The sequence below is a fragment of the Taudactylus pleione genome, unplaced genomic scaffold (genome assembly GCF_031769625.1).
Source record: "Taudactylus pleione unplaced genomic scaffold, aTauple2 ptg000333l, whole genome shotgun sequence".
In the NCBI taxonomy this organism is placed as follows: Eukaryota; Metazoa; Chordata; class Amphibia; order Anura; family Myobatrachidae; genus Taudactylus; species Taudactylus pleione.
In genome coordinates, this window is record NW_028284734.1 from 9,200,840 (window position 1) to 9,224,490 (window position 23,651).

The following is a 23,651-nucleotide window of genomic DNA, read 5'->3' on the forward strand; positions in this document are numbered from 1 at the left end:
GAGGCACAGAAATGTAACACCGCCATAAATTGCGTAAGTGGTGGTATTGCTGTAGGACTGTCAATTTGCCGCTCAAGATCACTCTCTATTAATGAGAGAGTGTCTATGATGATTTTGGGAGGAAGACGGTAGCGTCTTAAAACCTCATCATCGGGCATTCCAAAAAGGGTGACACGTGTTCGAAATATCTGGGGCCTTGCACGCCTACGATGCCTACGTCTGGGACGAGATTGAGGTTGGTCGGCTTCCGGGAGCATGGCCAGAGCAATCCGACCCAGATCAACCTGAAATGGCAAGATTTGAATGTAAGGCTTTTTAACCCCCCAAATAAATATATTTTTACTTAGCTTGATGATACCATCCATTTATGCTTACATGCCGGGGTATTGTCATGATACGTGAAAACTGTAAAAAATCACAATATAAAAATACATAAATGTATGCTGGGCATTTCTGTTTCAAAATTGGGTGCAATGTCGTTTTGCCCAAAGACCAAAACGACATTGCGCAGAATACCTCAAATTGGGGCCAAATGTAATCCACAAATGCTAAAGGGAAAACACAACCAATTTAAGTGGTCTAAATATCAGTTAAAAATGCGCTAATTAGTTCGCAAATACCAGTCACAATAGAAACAGTTAAAAATGCGCTAATTAGTTCGCAAATACAAGTACAAAGATACGCAGACAGAAAAACACGAAATTTTTGAAACATTTCGGACTAATCAAAACAAAGGTTACAAGTGTAAGGTCAAACAAAGTTGCGAAAATACAAACATGAACATTTAATAACCAAGTGAAAAATAAACTTACCAATAGATAATATATAAGTTTCCGGATCAAAAGGTCGTTGGGGCAGAGCCAAAAAAAAAACCTAACAAAGATGAAATTACGAAAAATTAACGTTCCAAAATTCAGGAAAAGAAGGAGACACAAATTGAACAAAAGTTAGACTGCCAAAAACTTACCAAATAAAGAAACGCCAAAAACAAAACCACCAGAAAAAAAGCGAACGGAAAAAAATTAAAGAAATTTAGCCAAAAAAAACAACTCCCACCAACGCCAACTCCAAAACCCGCCAACAATCAACTCCGACCAACGTAACCTCCAACAATCAACAAACGCCACCTCGACTCGAGACGCCCCAAGCCATAAAGTGTTTAGTTTCCCGCACAAATTAAGGAGGGATCATAGGAACGCACAATGATGCGGCCGAAAAATAAGGACGCATGTATAAATACATCACGAGCCAAACAAAAAGTTCTGGTGTATTTCTTGTTTTGAGCTAAGACATGGCTACAGACCAGGGAAACAATGGGCAACAGTCTGGCGGTAAGTATTTCAGGCATTTGGAAACAATGATTAATTTGAAACATAATATAGTGCAAGTTGTGAAGTTTACAATTCTCAACATTTAAACAAATAGGTGAGGAGGATGACATGGAAGAGGCTGCTGGGCCCAGTATTCCGGCCAAAGCTGGCAAAAAGAAAAGGCAGCCACAATTCACAAGAAAGGAGATGGAGGTTTTGGTTCAGAAGTGTGTGGACATCCTGCCACAGGCAGACAGGAATATGAGTGCAAGCCAGAAGTGGAGAATGTTGGAGGAGGTAGCCGTTGCGGTCAATAGGGTGGGTGATTTTGTCCGTCTAGCCCGGGATGTCAAACGGCGGTAAGTAAAAAACTTGACCACCCAAAAAAACTGGGGGAAAGAATGCATGAATAATGGCTACTTTATCACCCACAGATGGCAAGACTTCAAATATCGCCGGAAACAAAAAATGGCTGACAGGGCTAGGCATGCAAGGGGGACAGGTGGGGGTCCCACCCCTGTGTCATTGGAGTTGAATGATTTAGAAGAGCTGGCACAGGGGTGTGTGCAGGCTGTGGAGGTGTTTGGCGTGTCCAACATGGATACGGACATGCCAGACTTTGCGGCTCCTCATGTTGTCCAAGGTAAATATTGTGATGTCACCAACTCTGAAATGTTAATGTGCCAATATGTAGATTCTAATGTGACTCTTTTCTCATTTTACCAACAGAGACACAGGCGGATGAGTCTGCTCCAGAGGGGAGCCTTGGCCGCAGAATTCTGCAGGCTCTGCAGGGGAGGAACCAGTACATCCGGCTGAGGACCCTGCAGAAGCCAGTCCAGGGCAATCCCCCTCGCAGGCAGTGTCCCTCCTCACAGAACTCAATTTTAAATCGGATTTCCATACGGAGATTCTGCAGAGGATGGACGCCAGTCTGGTACGGATGGCTGAGGCCCTGGAGCAAAATGCTGCGGCCAACGTGACCATTGGTCAGGCCCTGGTGGAAAATACCAGGGCCAACATCCGCATCGCCAATGCCCTGGAGCAGCTCGTTCGCCAGCACATGGTGGAGCCGACCTCCCTTCCTGCCGGAACATCAGGATCCTCCACCTCTGGCACCACATCAGCCAATCCTCCAAATGTGCCTAGCCCTGTGCCTAGTCCAGAGGCCACAACATCTGCCTCTGGATAGGCCAGCCCGATGACATCCCTGACCCGGTCTGGCGCCCACCCTCCCCCTGCCAAATGGGGGAAAAAACGTTGACTGCACTGGCTACTTTTCCCACACTCCTTCTGTGCTTGCCCCATATTCCTTTCTGGCCAAAACTTCCCTCTCCTTTCTTGTGAATTGTTTTTAATTTTTAACTTTACGTTTCCATAACTTTTATGTTTGCACAATTATTAAAATGTTTGGAATTAACACTGAAAAAAATGTTTGTGTTAAAAATGTGCATGAAATTGATTTTTTTATAGCAATAAATTTGCCAAAAATATACGACTTTGTATTCTGACATTATAGTAAAAATGGTTTACATTTAATCCTGGCCCACAAGGCAAAAACGCGCACAACCAACATTTTACATGAGAAAAAAAAAGGGCTCTTTAAGGAACGTTTAAAAATTTACCTAAGGATGCAAAATCACCAGGCAAAAGCAAAATGCCCAAAAAAACACAAACATGATGTCATTATTGTTACAATAGGCCAAAAACCAAATATTAACCCAAAAATAAACCCCCACAAATGTACGCAAATTGATTGTGTAATCCTGACATTAGCAGCTATGATTTCCACCTGCGTACGGTTTTGTGCTAACCAAAAAAACTGATTTCAAAACACATACCAAGCCGGTTTTCAATCCAACACTGATTGATTTTCTGACAAGCCGTGATTAATCGATGCAACATCGTGGAGTGCCGAGACGGAGGAGAAGGCCATCGCCAATGTGGTCGAGTAATCCAGACCCTAAGCTGTGCAAGCATTTTAAAGGGAAAGAGGATCATCCAGTGACGTATGAGTTGGTACGAACACATTTGACGTTCGCATCTGCTAATGTATGTACGCCCCAAAAACGCCTCGCCATGCCTGCGTTTTTCCATCTCCACCCCCGTCAACGCCCAAAAACGCCCTGTTCTGTCAATCACATTTGACATGTCACTTCCTGTACGCTATTTGACGAACGAGACAAAAAAAGCTCGCAATCTGCCGTACGCACATGCGCAGTGTTACACCGACGCATGCGCGGTTACTCAACATCGGAACGCAACGAGCGTACTGCTGTTAATGAACGGCTCTGAATCAGGGCCTTTATCTCCTCTTCTTTTCCTTTATCACGTGGAACAAGACAGGGATGCCCTTTCTCTCCCGCCCTGTTTGCTATAGCAATTGAGCCTTTGGCTTGTCTCATTCGGGCACATAGGTGTATCAGGGGATTGGAGCTGGGGGCCAGAACAGACAAAGTGGCGTTGTACGCTGATGATATGTTGCTCTTTGTTTCTGACTATTCCAGCTCCATGCCTCATGTTCTTGATCTCATTACTCGGTTTGGTAGTTTCTCGGGATTTACAATAAATTGGGATAAATCTTGTATTCTCCCCCTTACAGGACCATGCCCTCTGAGTCCGAGTGTTTCACTCCCGCTGAAGTGGGTCAATACCTTTAAATATCTTGGTATTTGGATATCTAATGCTCCCCGAGATTAACAGGGGTATTCAATATGGCAGCGATAAGTCCGTTTTTGCGTTAATATCGGAGCTATGACGTCATTTTCGGAGGTTTTACTTTTACACCTTATTCAATATCAAAGACTTATCGCAGTTTTGAAAAGTCGAAGATAAAAAACGGGGATAAGTTTTCACCATTGAATAGGTGTCGAAAAAAAGTGCAGAATTGGAGTTTAGGGGTGCAGGCTTAAAAAAAATAGCCTGCACCCTTCAGAATTACCCCTTGAAACAATCTGTGTCAAAAAAAAAAAAAATCGGGACACCCCAAAAAAAGCACTTTGAATTTGGGCGCCAAAAAAAAAAAATGTTGGGGAACAAAGTTAAAAAATAGCGAACTTGACTCTGGGGGGGTCCCCAAGTATGCCCCAGGTGTTTTTTCATTGCAGCTCCTTGTGCAAGTGGGTTTTTCACGATTTTATCAAGTCTGTTTAGCAACTTTAAAATATGCTGACCCCCATTTTCAAGTACCCCAAATTTGCTGGGCATAGTTATTTTTCCCCAAAAAAAATTCTAAATGCTCTTTTGCACCACTTTCTTCAAAGTCGCATTTATGCACTTGCCGCGGCTATTAGAAAGCCCGACTTCCTTCAGGAGTTAAAAATGGGGGTAACCATAGTGATCCCCCATGTCTAGACATCATTAGGGGGGTCCCCAGAATATTTCCCGAAAATTCCCGTTTTTGTTAACCTGTAAAAAAAATGTGTAAAAATTTAGAAAAAAAAATGACATAAGGTCCCCCCCCAAAAGCCAAACCGGCCCCACGCTTGCCAGCCAGTGGTGGTTTCTAAAATTACGGGGAACAAGATGTGTAGGGTTCCACCGTATTTTAGAAACCAGCACCAGGCTGCAGGGACTAGTGCTGGTTTTAAATATAGGGGGCAAAAACGACGTGGGGTACCCCTTATATTTAAGACCAGCACCAGACCCAACCGACCGAGGTGTAATGCCACAGCCCGGAGACCCAATCACCGGGGCTCCAGGTCCAAAGCATTACACCCTAAGGCGGTCAGCGCAAGCCGGTGATCTCGGGGGAGTCGGGGACCCCCCCAAAAAAGGGTCCCCCCTCTCCCGAGCACCACAGGCTTACGCTGAAGCCTGGGGCTCTTCCCCATACCCCTTGCTTGGTGGGTATGGCGGTAATAGGGGGGCCAAATAATGTAACACTATTGTACTTTACAGTGGAACTACAAGTGCCAGCATGCCTGTAATTTCACTGTAAAATAAAGACAAAACACACACACCGTGACTAGTATAAGTTTATTACATACACCTACCCATTCACACATACTTACCTATACCAGAAGTTTCTGTCCCCTTGTCCAGTAAAGATCCTTCAAATTTGGCCCTGTAAGGTAGATTTCATACTCACCTACATCCAGCGCTGGTCTCCGCAGTAATCCATGGGATTAAAAAACAAAAAAAACGAGTTACCCGATCCACGCTACAAGCTATCTGTATGTGTGTTGTCACACATACAGATAGCTCCCGAATGGCCGCTGCCGGGGACTTCACGGGGCATTGCAGTCCCATCAGCCAATCAGCGGCAGCGCTCACTGTAGAGCGCCCGCTGATTGGCTCCGGCAACTGACAGTTCCCACGTGGGCTGATCACCTTTGACTGTGTCAAAAAAAGTTTTTAAAAAAATAGGGACACCCCAAAAAATTAATTTAAAAATTGGGGTGAAAAAAAAAAAGGGGAAAAAAAATTGTTTAACAATAGGGAAATAGGTTCAGGGCTATTCTGTATGTATGCGGCAGATGTTTTGAAGAATAGATTTATAGCGGCAGGTGCACAAATGCAGAATTTTTAAAAACTTACTTTAGGGACTTAAAAATAGGCTAGTACCCATTTTCATGTACCCCAAATTTGATGGGACCACTTAAAAAAACGAAAAAAAATAACCTAAATGCTCTTCTGCATCACTTCTTCAATGTCGGGAAAAAAACACCTGCTGCGGCTATTTAAATCCCCGACTTTCAATTAAATAATTATGTTTTTACAACTTTAGGGGGGTCTTACAATTATTTTAAGGAAAAATTCGTAACTTTACGCAAATCCAACTTCGGAGTTTCCCGTTTTCGTTAATTTTATATTGAATACGGGGATAAGCAGGAGCGCGCCCGATACTTTAACGCAGGTAAAAACTCCGATATGAAACGTTAACTTCGACAGTGAAGTTAACGTTTCATATTGAATACCCCTGTATGTGACCTTAAATGTGGTGCTCCAGGTGGACTATTTACGGGCTTGGGCAAAGACATGGAGTAAACTTCCGCTCTCACTCACTTGGCGTGTCAACTTAATTAAAATGGTGTTACAACCTAAACTGTTATATGTATTCCATAACACTCCGATTTAATTTCCCCAAAAACTTTTCCATCAAATAAATAGTTTGATCTCCTCTCTGGTCTGGGCGGATCGTCGAGCTCGCATAAAATTGGATGTGCTTAGTAAGCCTCGTACACAAGGGGGTCTGGCACTTCCCCACTTTCGCATGTATTATTTTGCATCTCAACTGGCGCATTTGTGGCATTGGATAAATGACACCAACCCTCAGGCCCTACATGCCGTTATGATCTCCCAAGTTACTCCAGGCCGTACTCCTCTGCAGGCACTACTTAGTGGTAATATATGTAACACTATGTTACCTATACTTAATCAAGCTGTCAGAATATGGGACTCTGTCTCAAAACTTCTGAAGACACAGGGCTTAGATCCGGCTACTCCATTATGGTGCTCTCGAGCTTTGCCTGAACTTTTGGCGTTGCAGACCAGGGGGGATTTGGGGCAGGTGGGGAGTGGTCTCCTTGGGACAGCTGTATACTGCAGGTGTGCTTAAATCCTTTAGTCAGTTACAATTTGAATTTGGCCTCCCACAGCCACATTTCTTTAGATACCTGCAACTTAGTCATGCGCTAGTGACCCAATTCCCCGATGCTCCCCCAAACATTCAAGATTCCCCTGTCAAAAAATTCTTGTCTATAGGCAGACCTCGTCGTTTTGTCTCTCATGCCTACTCCTTTGTAATGCAGGCTCACCACCATGATGATCTGCCAGTTCTCAGAGCTAAATGGGAAGTTAATCTGGGTGCAATACAGGACGATTCATGGCAGGATGCATTGGGATGTCCACGATTAGCTACCACCTCAATTTGTTTCCAACAAATCCAGCTATTCCTATTGCACCAAGTTTATTTAACCCCTGATCATCTGTTCAGGTTTGGTGGACGTTCAGATTCAAATTGCCCTAAATGTAGTGCCCCATCGGCCAACTTTTGGCATTTGCTTTGGGATTGTCCTCAGATTATGTAATTCTGGGAAAAAATACTCAGGGTAATCTCCTCTACAGGAGTTCCGCGGGCAGTTCTTACTCCTATTGTATGTACGCTTGGAATTATAGATGAACATTTGCTTGATAGACACACTCATCAGTATGTACTGAATGTTTGCATGTTGGCCAAAGTTTGCATTGCCCGCTCCTGGATGGCCTCCACAGGGCCGGAGTATTATGATTGGTTATCATTAGTCTCTACCACAATAGCACATGAAAAATATACCTATTTGGCTAGAAACGCTGAATCTAAATTTGAGCACATATGGGCCAAATGGCTTAATTCTGCTCATGCTCAGACCTCACATCGCCGACTCTATGTCTCCAATTTTGCATCTAGGTCTGTTATGTAATAGTACCAATGGGGGAAATAATGCTACACAATCACTTATTGGTTTCAGAGAGAAGAAAGGGGAAAAAAAATAAATAATTATATATATGTAGACAATTGTTATATATAAATGTTATATGCTAGTCTGTTTGCCCATTGTAATGTGACATCAACGATATGCTATTTCTACATCCTTTTAATTTATTTTATGTTTGTTATTTGTTGTTGTTTTCTTTTTTGAAAAATCAATAAGAAACACTTAATTAAAAAAAAAAATACAGAATTATGGTATAACATACGTTTGATCATTCTTTTTCTTCGAGGTCCATAGGGTCCACAGGAATTACCTTGGGGTATATAGTTGGATTGCATCCAATGCACCAAACAGCAAAGCTTTGGAGCTCCCAGCATACACTGGTCCTCCTTCCTATATAGCCCGCCCCCAGCCACAGGCATTTACTTTGTAACCAAGTCTTGCGGCAAGTGACGGATAGTGGAGAAGAAAGAAAAATTGCACAAGAAAAACTCAATCATGCTAGGAGGGAATCTGTGAAAAAGAGCTTGAAGAACAGATTCCAACTGAGGCCAGGTGCGTCAGGTTGGGAGCCCTGTGGACTTCGAAGAAAAAGAATTATCAAAAGGTATGTTATACCAGAATTCTGTATTTCATCTTCGGGTTCCATAGGGTCCACAGGAATTACCTTGGGGACATCCTAAAGCAGTTCCCTTACGGGTGGGGACGCTCTTGCGCAGAGGAGGCGAATCCATCGCCCAAAGGAAGCATCCTGGGAGGCACACACATCAAAAGAATAGAATTTGATAACGTATTTACAGAAGACCAAGTGGCTGCCTTAAAAAGCTGTTCAGCCGGGCACCATGTCTTACTGCCCACGACGGTCCCACTGACCGAGTGGAATCTGTTGTTACCCTGTTAGGGGCAGAGAGAGCAGCCTGAGTATAGACTTGCGAAATTGTCATACGAAGCCAGCGAGCCAAAGTCTGTTTGTTCGCTGGCCAGCCTGTCTTCTGAAATCCCTATAACACAAAGAGAGACTCAGATTTCCTGATGGCGCTGGTCCGTTCCATGTAAATGTGAAGAGCCCGAACCACATCCAAGGAAGCTTCACCTATAGATAGGTCTGAAGACTTGAAGACCGGGACTACAATTTCCTCATTTATGTGAAAACTGGAAACCACTTTTGGGAGGTAGCTGGCCTTGGTACAGAAGACAGCGCTATCTTGATGAAAAATCAGATATGGTGAGCGACATGACAATTCTGCCGTCAGAAACTGTGAGCTGAAGAGATGGCGAGGACAAAAAGTGTCTTTGCTATCAGCTATCCAAGGGTTCAAAGGGATGCGCCTGCAATACCCTAAGAACCAAAGACAAATCCCATGGTGCCACCGGTGGGAGAAATGGAGGTTGCAGCCGAAGAACCCCCTGAAAGAATGTTCTAACATCCGGCAGAGTGGCAAACTTTCGCTGGAACCAAACTGTCAAAGCTGAAACTTGGACTCTCAAGGTAGCCAGGCGAAGACCTAAGTCTAATCCTGCTTGCAAAAAAGCCAGGACCATAGATACCTTGAACACTTTAGGGTCATATTTTCTGTGGGAGTACCAAAGAAAAAATGAGTGCCAAATTCTGTGATAGATGCGAGCAGAAGCAGGCTTCCTTGCTCTCAGCATCATCCAGGGGTATCTGGACTTTTGGCAGCTGGATTCTTGCAAAGTGATGGCCTTTTTTCAGATCCCACTTGCACTAGCCTGGTAGATAGAGAGATGTCCAACATGCTGTTTGAGCAGGGATGATGGCGGTATCTGTCAGCTCATTGGCGCTGGCCAGGCCCAAAACCCATTAGGCAGAGCAATTGGTGACAACACTCTGCACCTATGACCTACTATCAGAGTGCCGGTAGCAGAAGATCTATCAAAGTTAAGTGCATCGGGAAGTGCTGGGTAGAATAGTCCTCCAGACAGATTGATGACCCAGGATGCAATATACTTGGCCAGAATATATGTTGTGTTAAATATGGTGGTTATTGTACATGTGTTACAGCTTAACCAGTTCTTTATTGAAACATGTAGAACATTTGGCATAAAATAATAGGAATGGCCATCGGTGGGTTAGCCATTGATGGTCACCATCGATGGTACAATCTGTGGTTAGCCTCAATGCTATGAAACTATCTGCTGACAATCATCTATAGTTTCATCCACCAATGTTCATCCCTGCTTTAATAATTGCCAGGCTGTGGCCAATCAGGGAGTGGGGGTGGGGCTTTGCAGGTTATATCGGGGGCAGAGCCCTGTGTCCCTAACAAAAAAAAACACTGTTTTGCTCTGTGCCATCGATAGAGGATCTCTGCTATCAATGGCAAAACCATCGATGGTCAATGGCCATCCCTATAGAATACAGGGATGTCATAGATGTAATAGCGATAAACATATAAAAGCAGCCTTGAGATGTTGCTGGGCATTGTAGTGCGCCGGGCAAGATCGAGGTAAATGCCCAGGTGGGTGGAAGCAGTATTGCCCCTAATTATAGCAGTGGTCATATAGTGCTGTTTGGTGGGAGCCTCCATTTGAATGGAACACCACGGAGGAAAGATGTACTGAGATGCTGCACATTTGCACTAGTGCATGTCAGAGGTTTTGTCGGCTGGCTGAGCTCTGGTGGTTCCTAGTGACTGCCAAGTCAGCTTACCTTGTGGGCACCTTGGACTGCAGGAGCGCACTCCATCTAACATAATGAATTCTAACAGTCATATTTCTGGCGTTATTAGAGCCATACACATCTTGAGATGTGTATAGCTCAACATTGGCAGCACATTTGCATTAGCAGCACATGCTCCTTACACAAGGCAGGACCATATAGCAGGTGGTGTGTACCGCCAGCCAAGTCGTATAAGGTCAAGGGGTGGGCATAGTTGATGCCCTAGCGGCACCTGTGTCCAGCATGAAGGACTTCACCGGGATATAGACTCTGCTCTCGACAGCAAGGTTTCTCTTCTTTGCAGTGCATGTGACGTCATGACATTGAAGCGATGACAGTAAAGAGGAGCCTTTGGAACCCACCAGAAATAAATAGCATGGGCAGGGGGAATTTTAGGCAGTGGAGAAAACTCGTGAGTTTAGTGCCACAGAATCCTGTCCAGGGCTCTGCAATCCTTAGGTACAGCACTGCCGCCAGGCATACATTACATGCATGTAAATCCATTTTTTTAGCCATTTGTTTCTGTAATATCCCGATATGCAAGGGATTACTTGTGACACTAAGCAACGTGCTACAGTGTATGTGCCAACCATGGACTACAATTCCAAGCAGCCGCTGCAGAAGTCAGGACGATGTCACATGAGTGGTGTCAGGGTCACATGAGTGGTGTCCAGTGGTAAGGAAAGTGAGAATTGGAAGCAAAAAGCAACTAAGAAGCAAAAAGAAAAAAGCAACTAAGAACAAAAAGAAGTTGCCAAAAGCAACTAACCAGCGTCTGTCATTTATCTAGCCAGTGCTATTTCTCAGCAGGAACAAGCAGGAACTCAGTTCCTGAAACTCTCATTAACACTATGCTCTCTAATAACACACACACACACACACACACACACACACACACACACACACACACACACACACACACACACACACATATATATATATTTATTTATTATATACCAGGGGATAGAACACCCCAATTACAGAGAAGCACAGATGGACAGCACTCCAAGACTGGTAAATTGTGAAAGAAGTGGTGTTCACATGACACAGTGCAACATACAAACTATATATACTGCCAGTGTCCAAAGCTCCACTTCCGGTTGCAGCCCAGCTGGAGTGCCTGGGGTTTCAATGGGTATCTGTAAACAAATCCGCTCCAGCTAGCGCCACAGTAGCTAGGACTAGCTCATATGGGTTGCGCTGTACCAAGTGAGAAGGTCGCGGCCCTCTCGAAAGGTACCTGGGAGTAGCAGGAAGACCGGAACTATATTAGCATGAATACCTGAACACAAGAGATGAAGTTAATACTTGAACACAGGAGTTGAAACGAATACTTGAACACAGGAGAATGTACTGGAATAGCTAGAGGTCCAGATGAAAGCTAACTAGCAATTAGCACGAAAGCTGACACCACAGGGAGGTGGTTAGAGAGCTGAGCAGCACAATAAAAGACAACACAGGAATTTACAAGAAACACTGGAGTTGAGTGATAGCCAAAGTAACACGCTGGGAATAGCATGGGAACTAATATAAGTAACACTGGTGGTCAGCGTGTGGGCTGAAACAACACACTGTAGATTCTTTGTGGAAAACACCAGAGAGCATAGTAATCACTGGAACAGCAAAGTTGAACAGCAGTTTCCTGTTCACCTGGAGTCCTGTTTATACCCCAGGTTGCTGTCCATTGGATGAGGAAGTCAGCTGTGAACTGACACAGCTACCCCTGGATAAGGATCTATTAGGTGATTCAGCCAAGATGGCTGCACCCATGACCATCGCCGCAGGAACTCCGATATGGAGGATTGCGTGGAAGTCATTTGGGTCCCGTTGAGAATACACAGCAAGTCACCTACCACTGCACCTGACGTCTCACTGCTCTCGCTAATGAGGGGAAGCCAGCGCTGCGGTAAGTAACAGCTGATCCCAGGCAGAATCCTGACATTATGCAGGAGTTTTTCTCTTATATAAGCTATCTGTCAGTATGCAATCAGCCTATTGCTCAATGTACGAGATCCAGCTCCAAGGTGTTGGAGGGGCTCCTGGGAAGGAAACCATTTATGTTCTGAGTAGATGAACTGACAAGAAAGTATTAATACTTTTCTTTTTCTTAAATGTCTTTTTAACTGATATTTGTTTGTGTGGCTCGGTTAACGTCTTTGTATCCAAAGAATCTTCTCTCGTTCTACCGAGAACAAACTCACATCCTTTGCAGGTAATTGACCTTAAAATATGGAAATAAAAGCAACCGACGCTGCAAAGAACAATCCTTAAATATAAACACACACATCAATTGGTGTTATTACTGCAGGTGTTTAGAGGTTGCTAACCATAGAAAAAAACAAACAGGAGAGAGAATAACAGCGCTGTGAAACACCTGAAATCTTACAAATATATAACAGAGAATGTTAAATAATAAATAGCGAATGATAAAAAATGAAATAAAATAAAATAAAAATTTTAATAAAAATAGAAAAAGAGCAACTATGTCAGTCACAATTAGATCAATTTAATACAATGTTATGGTGCATACACACGGTCAGATTTGTCAGACTTGTCAGACTTGTCAGATGAACGACTGAACGACTGAACGATTTTACCAAAGTTTTGAACGATTTGAATGATTGAACGATTTTTGACTGCATTAAAATGAATGGAATCGTCCAAGTCTGACTGCAAACCCATCAGATGTCAGATATCGTTATCTGACAAACGGGAACGCACATCGTTGATCGTCCATCGTTCAGGCATGTCAGATATGTCAGATTTTCCTTCAGATATGAACGACTGAACGATTTTTAAATAGTTATCGTTCATATCTGAAGGAAAAATCTGACCGTGTGTATGCACCATAAAAGATAAAATGCAGTATATAACAGACATCATTGGCCAATGAAAATACACATGTAAAATATGATATGATAAAAATGCAACAAATAACAAAAAAGTGACCAATTGATATCAATCAATATAAGAAATATTAGAACAAAAAAAAAAGGTAGAAAATTGTTGATTTGTTCGGTCCACACAGTACTATATGTCAGCTACCATTTAAGGTAGATAATTATGTCATTAATGTTTCACATCCCATATGTGGGGAAAAAAATATTGTTGTATTTCCAGCAAAGGTGTAACATATGTATCAGTCAAAGTGAATCAAGTTCCACAGAAAAGTCTCACTTTGTAATGAATAGAATAAGCTAGTAGAATCTGTAATGATCTCCAAGTCAATTCCTGTTAGTTAGGTGGCTGTGGTCTCCCACAATGAATAAAGACAGCAATGTCTCACTGTTGTGACATATATTAGTGTGATTAATCACTCACCAGCATGCTCCAAATATGATGAGCCTTAGTTGTGGGAGCAAATGATAAGTTCCACTGGGTCCCGGCTCATGGTTCTCCGCAATGTGAGGGGCCAGCCCGGCTGTTATCTGTGCTGCAGGGCAGTGGCATGGAGCAGACTCCCCACACTGCGGGCTCAGTGGTGGGATCCGCTAGCCATGTCGTTACCAGTCTCGCAGTGCTCGGTCCAAGCACGTGAAGCCGGGCGTTGTCTGGGTAACCTGCGGCAGTGTGTTGATGCCTGGTAGGAGGCAACACTCAGTCTCTCACAGATACGGAAGGTTTGATGCAGCGGGTGGAGATTCGGCTAATGGAGGTAATGCTGGAAATAGGATGAGCTCACAGTGGTGACAGGTGTATCGTTAACGTAAAACCCATTACATTAAGGTGCCAATGCCTGCTGCGTTTATTCTGTAGTTCTGGGGTGTCTATATTATAATGTATGCTCCTTTTAATAGTGCAGAGAGCACCAGTCCAGTGGCTCCCATATAATACAGAGTATTTTTGACCGCCTTACAATATCATTCCTTTATCAATAATCAGCCCTTCCTCAAAAACTACTAAGTACATCCTTATAATAATTACCTTCATAATCCACATGGTTAGATGGGATGTAGTCGGCATCCCGGCGGGCAAGATGCCGACGGTCTGAATACCGGAGCCGAAATCCCTACAGGTCAAGATCCCGGCACCAGTATCCCAACTGCCGGCATCCCAAAGCTAAGTATCGGGGTGCGAGGGTTAGGTAGCAGGGTTAGGCACCGGGTAGGGAGTGTTAGGTTTAGGATGCGGGGAGGTTAGGTTTAGGCACAAGGGGGGGGAGGTTCGGGTGGGTTAGGGTAGGGGTTAAAAAACTAAACAACGTTACTTCCGATGGGTGTCGGGATTCTGGCTGTCGGAATGCCGCTGTCTATATTCTGACCAGCATCATCCCGACGGCCAGGATTTCATACCCAACCCAGTAAAATAGCTCTAACATCAAATAATTCCATGCATGTACATTAATCCCTAATTACCTCCCTCGGTCTATTAAAAAATCAAAACAAAAACCCATTCATTGAAATTTTTCCCAATAAAGCATTAACCCCCTTACCCTCCTATTCTATAAGCTCTAGCCATTCCTACCTATACCCTAACTTAGCTGTTGGAGATCTCACCTGGTTGTCTTGCAGCCAGAGCAGCGTTCAGGAAGTAGCGGCCAGGCAGGTCCTGCCAAAGCTGTGAGGAGGAGTCACCAGAAGGGAGATAACTATATGCTGCCAACTGCCCACCCTCCATGCCCAGTTTACAGAGTTCACATGGCTCTGGCTCCCCTGCTGGCACCCCCTCCTCTTCATCACCTAGGGCAAGTGCCCTACCAGCCCCACTTTCACACCTGGGCAATCTACAAAAATATATATATATATCTATGGGGGAATATGCCTGGCGAGGGGCTGAATTTGTGTAATCTTTGGTTGAGAATATTTACCAAAACTACAGTATGAGTCATGAAGGTCATACAGTACTGCTTATGTAAAGCAGTTGTTTTATGATGTGTCTGGGGTCAAGAACAAGATTGAAATCCCCTCCCACAATGAGATGGCCTTGAGCAATGTGTGAAATGTGTTGAAACTTGTTGAAAAAGAACTTAACAATGTATCAATCTAGGGGGGGGAAATCAATCTAGTGCGATGTTGAATAGCGACGGGAGGGAGCACCCGCAGCGATTCAATTCAACGCACTGTTTGGGCGGACTAAGGATTTCTTCTCGCACCCCCCTGGGCAGCTGTTTTTCTGCTTAGCGCAGCACTAACAGCCGCACGCTGGTCAGAGAATGCTGGTTGTCGCGCCTTAACACCCTTGTTAAGGTGCGAGAACCGGCATTCTCCGACCACACAGCGCACTGATTTGAATAGCTCCGGGAGCTCGCTCTCGGCGCTATGCAATTTGCGTTGAATTGAATTGCCCCCTAGGAAAGATACTGTAGTGTCAGTTCTTTTACAAACTTACTTCTCCATAACATATGATCAGTTTGATTTAATTTCATGTCTGACTTCATGGAAGTGGACAATACAAGGAAACTGATGGATACAAATCTGATGACAAAACTTTGAGTTGAAGTTTCACTTCTGCCTTCATAATAATCCTGAACTCTGTTTCTCTCTGTAGTTAAAACAAATGAGTTGATTCAAGCTCTAGTATAGACAACAATGCAATCATTGCACTGCAACCAAGATAGAAGCAGTGTATATTATATATATATATATATATACACACACACACGTATAGCGCAAGTTAGCACGCTATATGCCAGTCCCTCTCCGATATACAGGTTAATATAGATACCACCGGCACACCAGTAATCGTAGTTGATGTAAGGCTTCCCAGTTGTATAAATCTGTAGCAAATCTTGAGTACATCAGCATGGACCGTTCACTTCCTGAGATGTTGGATCATTCTGATATTTCTGATATTTCTGCCCTCAATAGACTGACTTAATTTTACTACTAACCAGAGCCCGTGTTACCAATATGCTGGTCACACAGCCAAGTAGGGCGCCACAAAGAGGAGGGCGCCCTGGTTTGGCCGCGCCAGCAACATGCAAATTAGAAAATACTCAGCGGCCGCTTCTGAGGAAACAGGTTAAGCCATACCCTGTACTATGACGATCGTGGAAGTTCCCCCAGCATATTGAGACAGCAGAGGCAGTTCGGGATCCCTGGCATATTTGTACAATCACTGAATCAGTGGTGAATCCAGAAGGGGGCGATTGCCCCCAGTAGCACAGATTATGTTCCTGCTGCGATCACTCTCTCCTCCCTGCTGGGAGGATTTTATTGATTGTAAGTTGCTCATAAGCCTGCATCAGCCTTCCCTGATTCTTAGTTCTGCCCATGGTACCAACGTGAGGTCCGATCGGAATCTCAACCCACTTGGGATGCAATGTTACCACTCTGTGAAGTTTTCATCCAAACCTATCCAGTGGAAGGCTCAGAACAGGCTCCCCGGGTCTGAATAGGCTCCCTGGATCAAAGTTCTGCCGTCGTGAGGTCGACCGGGACCCCAACCACTTCATTATGCATCCTAGAACAATTGCCACCTCTCTGTGAAGTTTTCGTCCAAATCCATCCAGTGGAAGGCCCAAAACAGGGTCCTCAGGTCAAAGTTTTGCCCAGCATACACCAACGGGAGGTCCGAGTGGGACCTCAATTCCCTAATATGTCTTCTGGGATCCAACGTTACCACTCTGTGAAGTTTTCATTCATATACATCCAGTGGAAGGCTCAGAACAGGCTCCCTGGGTTAAAGTTCTGTCCAGCGTACACTAACGAGAGGTCTTACCGGGACCCAAAACACCGGTAAACCGGGTTCGGAACCAACTAGACCACTTTGCGTTGGTTTAAGCCCAATCGGTGCTGTGGTGTATGAATGCATAACCAGACAGACAAACAAACGGACCAAATAATTTAAAATATAACATATATATACTATCCATCTGTTATTTTAAACATACATATGTGATAAAAACAGATTGGGAGGAGTCAGGCTAGAAAGGAGGAGACGATAGGATTAATTGTTAACCCACCCCCTACTGGAATACCATCAATAGAAATGAATAAGTTGGTGCACATCATTATCACAACAGTACCTTTAAAAATATGTCTTAATTGGCAGTACAGAACCAGTGTTTCTGGAAGGAATACTTTGCTACTGCTGATTTCTTCACAAGTAGTCAGCATGGCTTTGAAATCCCTGCAGAATGCATGCACAGCTTGAACAAAACTAGACCATCTTGTGCTGCTACGTGCGTAACGGTTGATGTGAAGCAAGTCACTATTTTTTTAACGGTTTTTTTTTGCATATGCACCAAAAAAGTATAAGTTCATGTTTATTTGTAAGGTGCCCCTGAATTATGTAGTGCCGTACAGGCACAATTAATGCAAATAAAAGAAAACAAATCCATAGGAGGTTGACAAATGACGTTCAGACATTAGGCAGAGTGGATCTTGCTAGTAAGAACTTACAGCCTGGAGAGGAGTGGAGTGCAAGTGTCTACCAAGTTCAGCAAGAGCATGTTACTATAACTGTGATACAATTAGGAGAGGGATGGAACTGCAGACAAGGCTTTATATATTATATATTGTAGGTGCTTGACCCTTAGAGCAAAAATCTGTGCTGATATTATATCAGTGAGGTTCATTAACACATTTTATGAACCTCACTGATACAATAAAATTCATTGAGACACCACATGATGTCTATATACAAAAAAGAATAAAAAACCTTCAAAGCCGCTTTTTCATTCTATAACCAATTTGTGCACAGCCGCTCTTGATTGGTTATTTAAGAACAAGCCCCTGGTCTGTAGTTTGCCTTACAGCCCTGCAAAAAGCAAGTGGTCATCATCTAACATGGTTTATCATCTTTTATCCTATGGATTATCACTAGAGATGAGCGGTTCGGATTCTGTGGAATCCGAACCGCTCCGAACATTGGGGATCCGAGTCCACCCGAACCCTGTTCGGGTGTTCACCGCCTGACTCGGATCCCCGTTCGGGACCGAACGGCGGCCGCCTGATGTCGGATTCTCACTAGAGAATCTGACATCAGGTCTCCTATTGTGTAGGGCAGACTCTGCCCTACACAGATACAAACACACAGCCGCCAGCGGCAGCTGTGTGTTTGTTACAGCAGCCAATGAGAGTCACACAGACTCTCATTGGCTGCTGCACGGAGGGAGCCGGCTGGAGCTCACACATGAGCTCCGTCTTCCGGCTCCCTCCGCAGTGTGTGACAGGCTCAGCAGAGCGGACGGCGCGGGAGCGGGGCATCAGGAATCAGGTAAGTTTTTTTTTTTAACTTGTGAAAGTTGTGCAAGGGCCGGGGGCGCTACTGGGGGGGTCTGCTACTGGGGGGGCAATACTACTGGGGGGGGCTATACAACTGGGGGGGTCTGCTACTGGGCGTCCATACTACTGAGGGGCCTGCTACTGGGGGGGGGGGGGCTATACTACTGGGGGGGGTCCGCACTACTGAGGGGCCTGCTACTGGGGGGGCCATACTACTGTGGGGGCATACTACTGGGGGGCTTACTACTACTGGGGGGGCCATACTACAGGGGGGCTACTACTGGGGCAGCCTACTATTGAGGGGGGCCTGCTACTGGGGCAGCCTACTACTGGGGGGGCCATACTACTGGGGGGGCTGCTAATGGGGGGCATACTACTGGGGGGGCCTGCTAATGGGGGGCATACTACTGGGTGGCATGCTAATGGGGGGCATACTACTGGGGGGGCCTGCTAATGGGGGGCATACTACTGGGGGCACTGTATAGGGGACCCTACTACTAAGGGGACTGCATAGGGGGCACCACTGCTGGGGGCATTGTGTAAGGGACACCGCTACTGTGGGCATTGTGTAAAAGGGGCACTACTGTGGGCATTGTGTAAAAGGGGCACTACTGTGTGTCGTAACATAAATAAGAGACACTACTTTATGGTGTAATGTGAATCAGGCCCTATGTGCGGTGTAATGTGAATAAGATTGTGCACTGTGACTCTTTGGGCCGTAGCCCACTATGTAAACAAGTACTGTGACTCTGCTGGCCGTACCCACTGGGTGGGTGCACTACTTTTCATTTCTGCCACTGCTGTGTGGCAATGTGTCATAGATGTGCTTTATACTGTGGTGTCTGTGTCATTGTGCCGCTGCTTTGTCGCTTAGTAACCAGTCAGCTCACTGCAACCTTTGGCCAATAATGTTGAAAACAATATTATAAGCTGTGATATGGTCTAAATTGACTGGAAATTAATGTTATTGAGGTTAATAATACTCTAGGAAGAAAAAAAAGACCAATTTATGTGATTTTAGCTTTTTTTGTCAATTTTTGTAAAAAAAATCCAAATCCAAATCCAAAGCCAGTCACCGCAGTTTGGCAAATCCAAATCCAAAGCCGGACGACGAATTAGAACCAAATCCACATCCGGCAAAATTGGTCCGGCGCACATCCCTAATTATCACACAAACGGAAAGAAGAACATGTCAAGCCAGATGAATTAGCCCTAAAGAAGAAGAAAGAAGAGCATGTCAAGCCAGATGAATTAGCCCTTATTGGTAAGCAAACAGCACTTTTTCATACAAGTGACTTACGAGAGAAGGCTAAAGTACTGTCCTTTACTTTTAGAATTAACTACTTTTATTATTTATCGTTAATGTAGATCATTTGTGGGGCCCTCTCTATTATGGGGTATAGAGGAGCGGGAGCCTGGGCTGCTGGGAAAAAAAAATTGGCAACTGTTTGGTGCCCAGACTCTCGTCTCCAGGCTATACCCATAGTGATTCCTGTGTCCCCTAGTGGAGGAAGAAGAAAAGGAATTTTATTTATTTACTATTAAGTCCCTTTCTCCGAGGCGGTAGGGAGTCACCCAGCAATGCTTAGTCTCTGTTCTACTGTACTAATTTTTCTGACTCTGCTGGGTGGGTAACCGCAAACTGATATGGAGCAGATGTGCCATAGTTGAGGAGGTAATGGTTCATTAGCATGTAAACAGGGTAGAAATACCACCAAAAGCAATGTTAACACGATTAATTTCACTGCTAGATCAATAACAATACGAGATATGGTAAGAACTTACCTTTGTTATCTCTATTTCTACGAAGTCCATAGGGTTCCAAAGGATACCTTGGGGTATAGGTGTGACGTCAGTCATCGGGCACCATAGAGTTAAGCTTTCAGCCTCCCAGGATGCACTAGGGTACCCCTCCTATACCCCGCACCCGAGCCAATGCACTTCAGTTAGTTACCAAGCCATAGGCCGGAGGAGGAGAAGGGAGAGAAAAAAAGATCTGGACACATACAAGAATCACATTCTCACCAGAGGGAGACGGGAAAAAACGGTGACCAGAGCAAAGCCCATCTGCAGCACAGGTGCGACAGGGCGGGAGTCCTGTGGAACCCTATGGACTTCGTAGAAATAGAGATAACAAAGGTAAGTTCTTACCATATCTCATATTTTCTACTTCAGGGTCCATAGGGTATCCACAGGATACCTTGGGGATGTCCCAAAGCAGTATCCTTTAAGGGTGGGGACGCTCCTGTGCTGAAAGGAGAATCCGCCGCCCGAAGGAAGCATCCTGAGAGGCGAAGGTGTCAAACCTGTAATACCGCACGAAGGTATGGACAGAAGACCAGGTAGCTGTCTTGCAGATCTGGACTGCATAGGCACCACGTCGAGCTGCCCACGATGGACCCACAGACCTAGTGGAATGAGCCTTCACAGAAGGAGGAACCGGCAGGCCTTCATGAAGATAAGCTTCAGAAATAGCCATACGGATCCAGGCTGCCAAAGTTTGCTTTGAAGCAGGCCAACCCTTTTTACGGAAGCCATAGAGGACAAACAAGGCGTCCGACTTCCTAAAGGAAGAAGTGCGGTCAACATAAGTCCTTAAGGCCCGCACAACATCCAAAGTGGCCTCACCCACTGAAAGACCAGGTGAGTTAAAGGCCGGAACAACTATTTCCTCGTTAACATGAAACTGGGAAACAACTTTGGGAAGAAATTCAGGTCGAGTGCGGAGCACTGCCCTGTTCCCATGAAAAATCAAGAAAGGGGGTCTACAAGAGAGAGCCCCTAAATCAGAAACACGTCTGGCTGAAGCTATGGCCAGAAGGAAATCAGTCTTAGCTGTTAGCCATTTAAGATCCACTGAGCCCAGTGGTTCAAACGGCGGTCCCTGGAGAGCCCTCAGGACCACAGCCAAATCCCAAGGCGCCACAGGTGGAACAAAGGGCGGCTGAATGCGGAGAACAGCTTGCATAAAGGTGCGCACATCCGGGATTGTAGCAATCCTACGGTGAAACCAGACAGACAGGGCCGAAACCTGTACCTTCAAAGAAGCAAGGCGAAGCCCATGATCTAGTCCCTCTTGTAGGAAGGCGAGTATCCGAGACAGACGAAATTCCCGCGGTGCATAACCTCTCGGTCGACACCACTGGAAGAACGTATGCCACACGCGATGGTATATCCTCGCGGAAGACGGTTTCCGAGCTCGTAACATGGTACGCACCACAGAGCTGGAAAACCCCCTGGACCTCAGCATGGCTGTCTCAACAGCCACGCCGTCAAAGACAGCCGAGTCAGGTCCGGGTGAAGACAGGGACCCTGTGACAGAAGGTCCGGTCGTAGCGGCAACCGCAGAGGACTGTCCACGGACAGACCTTGAAGGTCTGAGAACCAGTGCCGTCTGGGCCACGCGGGAGCTATCAACAGGAGCGTCCCTCCTTCCTGTTTGAATTTCCGGATTACCCGTGGAAGGGAAATCGGGGGAAACAGGTATGCAAACCGGAACGTCCACCGGACGGACAGAGCATCCACCAGAGACGCCCCTTCGTCTCTTGTGCGAGACCCGTACACCGGCAACTTGTTGTTGTGCCGGGACGCCATGAGGTCGATCTCTGGAAGACCCCATCTGTCCACCAGCAGTTGAAAAACGTCCGGGTGCAGGAACCATTCCCCCGGATGAACGTCCTGGCGACTTAGAAAGTCCGCCTCCCAATTTAGCACTCCCGGGATGAAGACCGCTGATATGGCTGGAAGATTGCGCTCCGCCCATACCAGGATCCGAGAGACCTCCACGAGAGCCGCCCGACTTCGGGTTCCTCCTTGCCTGCTTATGTAGGCCACGGTGGTAGCATTGTCCGACTGGACCTGTACCGGACGACCCAGGAGAACCCGATGTGCCTGCCGGAGAGCATTGAAGACAGCACGGAGTTCAAAGATTGGAAGCTCCGCTTCTGTCGGCGTCCACCTGCCCTGTAACAAGTGTGGACCCGAAACTGCTCCCCAGCCCCGAAGACTGGCGTCCGTTGTCAACAGGACCCAATTTGGAACCCAGAACAGACGTCCCTTGCTGAGATGGGTCGTCTGTAACCACCAGGCAAGGGACAGGCGAACCTCCGGGGTGAGCACAATCGTCTGGGACTTCAGAGACTGAGGCAGCCCGTTCCACTTGGACAGGATCAGGTGCTGCAGAGGTCTGGAGTGAAACTGGGCATATTCCACCATGTCGAACACAGACACCATGGAGCCCAGTAACCTCATCGCCGAGTGTAGAGACACCCGGCGGCTGCGCAGAGAACTGCGCACCCTCGACTGTAAAGCAGAGATCTTTTCCCCCGTCACTTAGATCCTTTGCTGTCCTGAGTCCAATAAGGCTCCGAGGTGCAGAATCCGCCGAGACGGGATTAGAGTGGACTTCTGCCAGTTGATTAACCAGCCGTGCCGTTGCAGTAGTGCAATGGTCAGGTCCAAGTGGCGTAGGAGGAGCTCGGGAGATCCTGCCACTAATAAAAGGTCGTCCAAGTACGGCAACATACGGACTCCCTGCAGCCGCAGAGAAGCCGCCATGACCGCCATCACCTTGGTGAACACACGTGGTGCTGTCGTCAGGCCAAAAGGTAACGCCCGAAACTGGAAGTGGTTGCTGCGGATTGCAAACCTGAGGAACTGTTGATGGCGCGAAAGAATAGGGACATGCAGGTAAGCGTCCTGTATGTCCAATGACACCATGTAGTCCCCAGGTTCCAGCGCCAGAATGATGGACCGTAGGGTCTCCATCCGAAACTTCGGCACCCGCAAAGACTTGTTCAGAGCTTTGAGGTTTAGAATCGGACGATACGACCCATTGGGTTTCTGCACCAAAAAAATATTTGAATAGAAACCCTGGCCCCTCTGGGAGAATGGAACAGGCACTATAACTCCAGCCTGGAGCATAGTGTGCAAGAGCTTCCGCAGCTCCGTGGCCTTGTTCCGGTCTGATGGTAGACCCGTGGTGAAGAATCGAGCCGGGGGTCTGTGCCGGAAAGAGAGGGCGTACCCTTGAGAGACCACCTCGAGAACCCAAGTGTCTGTCGTTGTAACCGACCAA

At 45.8% G+C, this 23,651-nt stretch overlaps 1 protein-coding gene across 3 annotated transcripts in view; it reads right to left on the bottom strand.

Moving 5' to 3' along the window:
• GTF2H2C (GTF2H2 family member C) overlaps window positions 1-23,651 on the bottom strand; it is a 92,271-nt gene that overhangs the window by 14,878 nt on the left and 53,742 nt on the right. Inside the window, exon 17 of one of the 3 annotated variants that reach the window (XM_088443703.1) lies at window positions 19,632-19,786. The exons of 1 other annotated variant lie outside the window; for it this stretch is intronic. The gene's annotated coding sequence lies outside the window, so the exon portion shown is untranslated. Of the gene's footprint in view, window positions 1-19,631; window positions 19,787-19,808; window positions 19,832-23,651 lie in introns of those variants that run through there. One more of the 3 variants, XM_088443705.1, reaches the window with a different exon arrangement.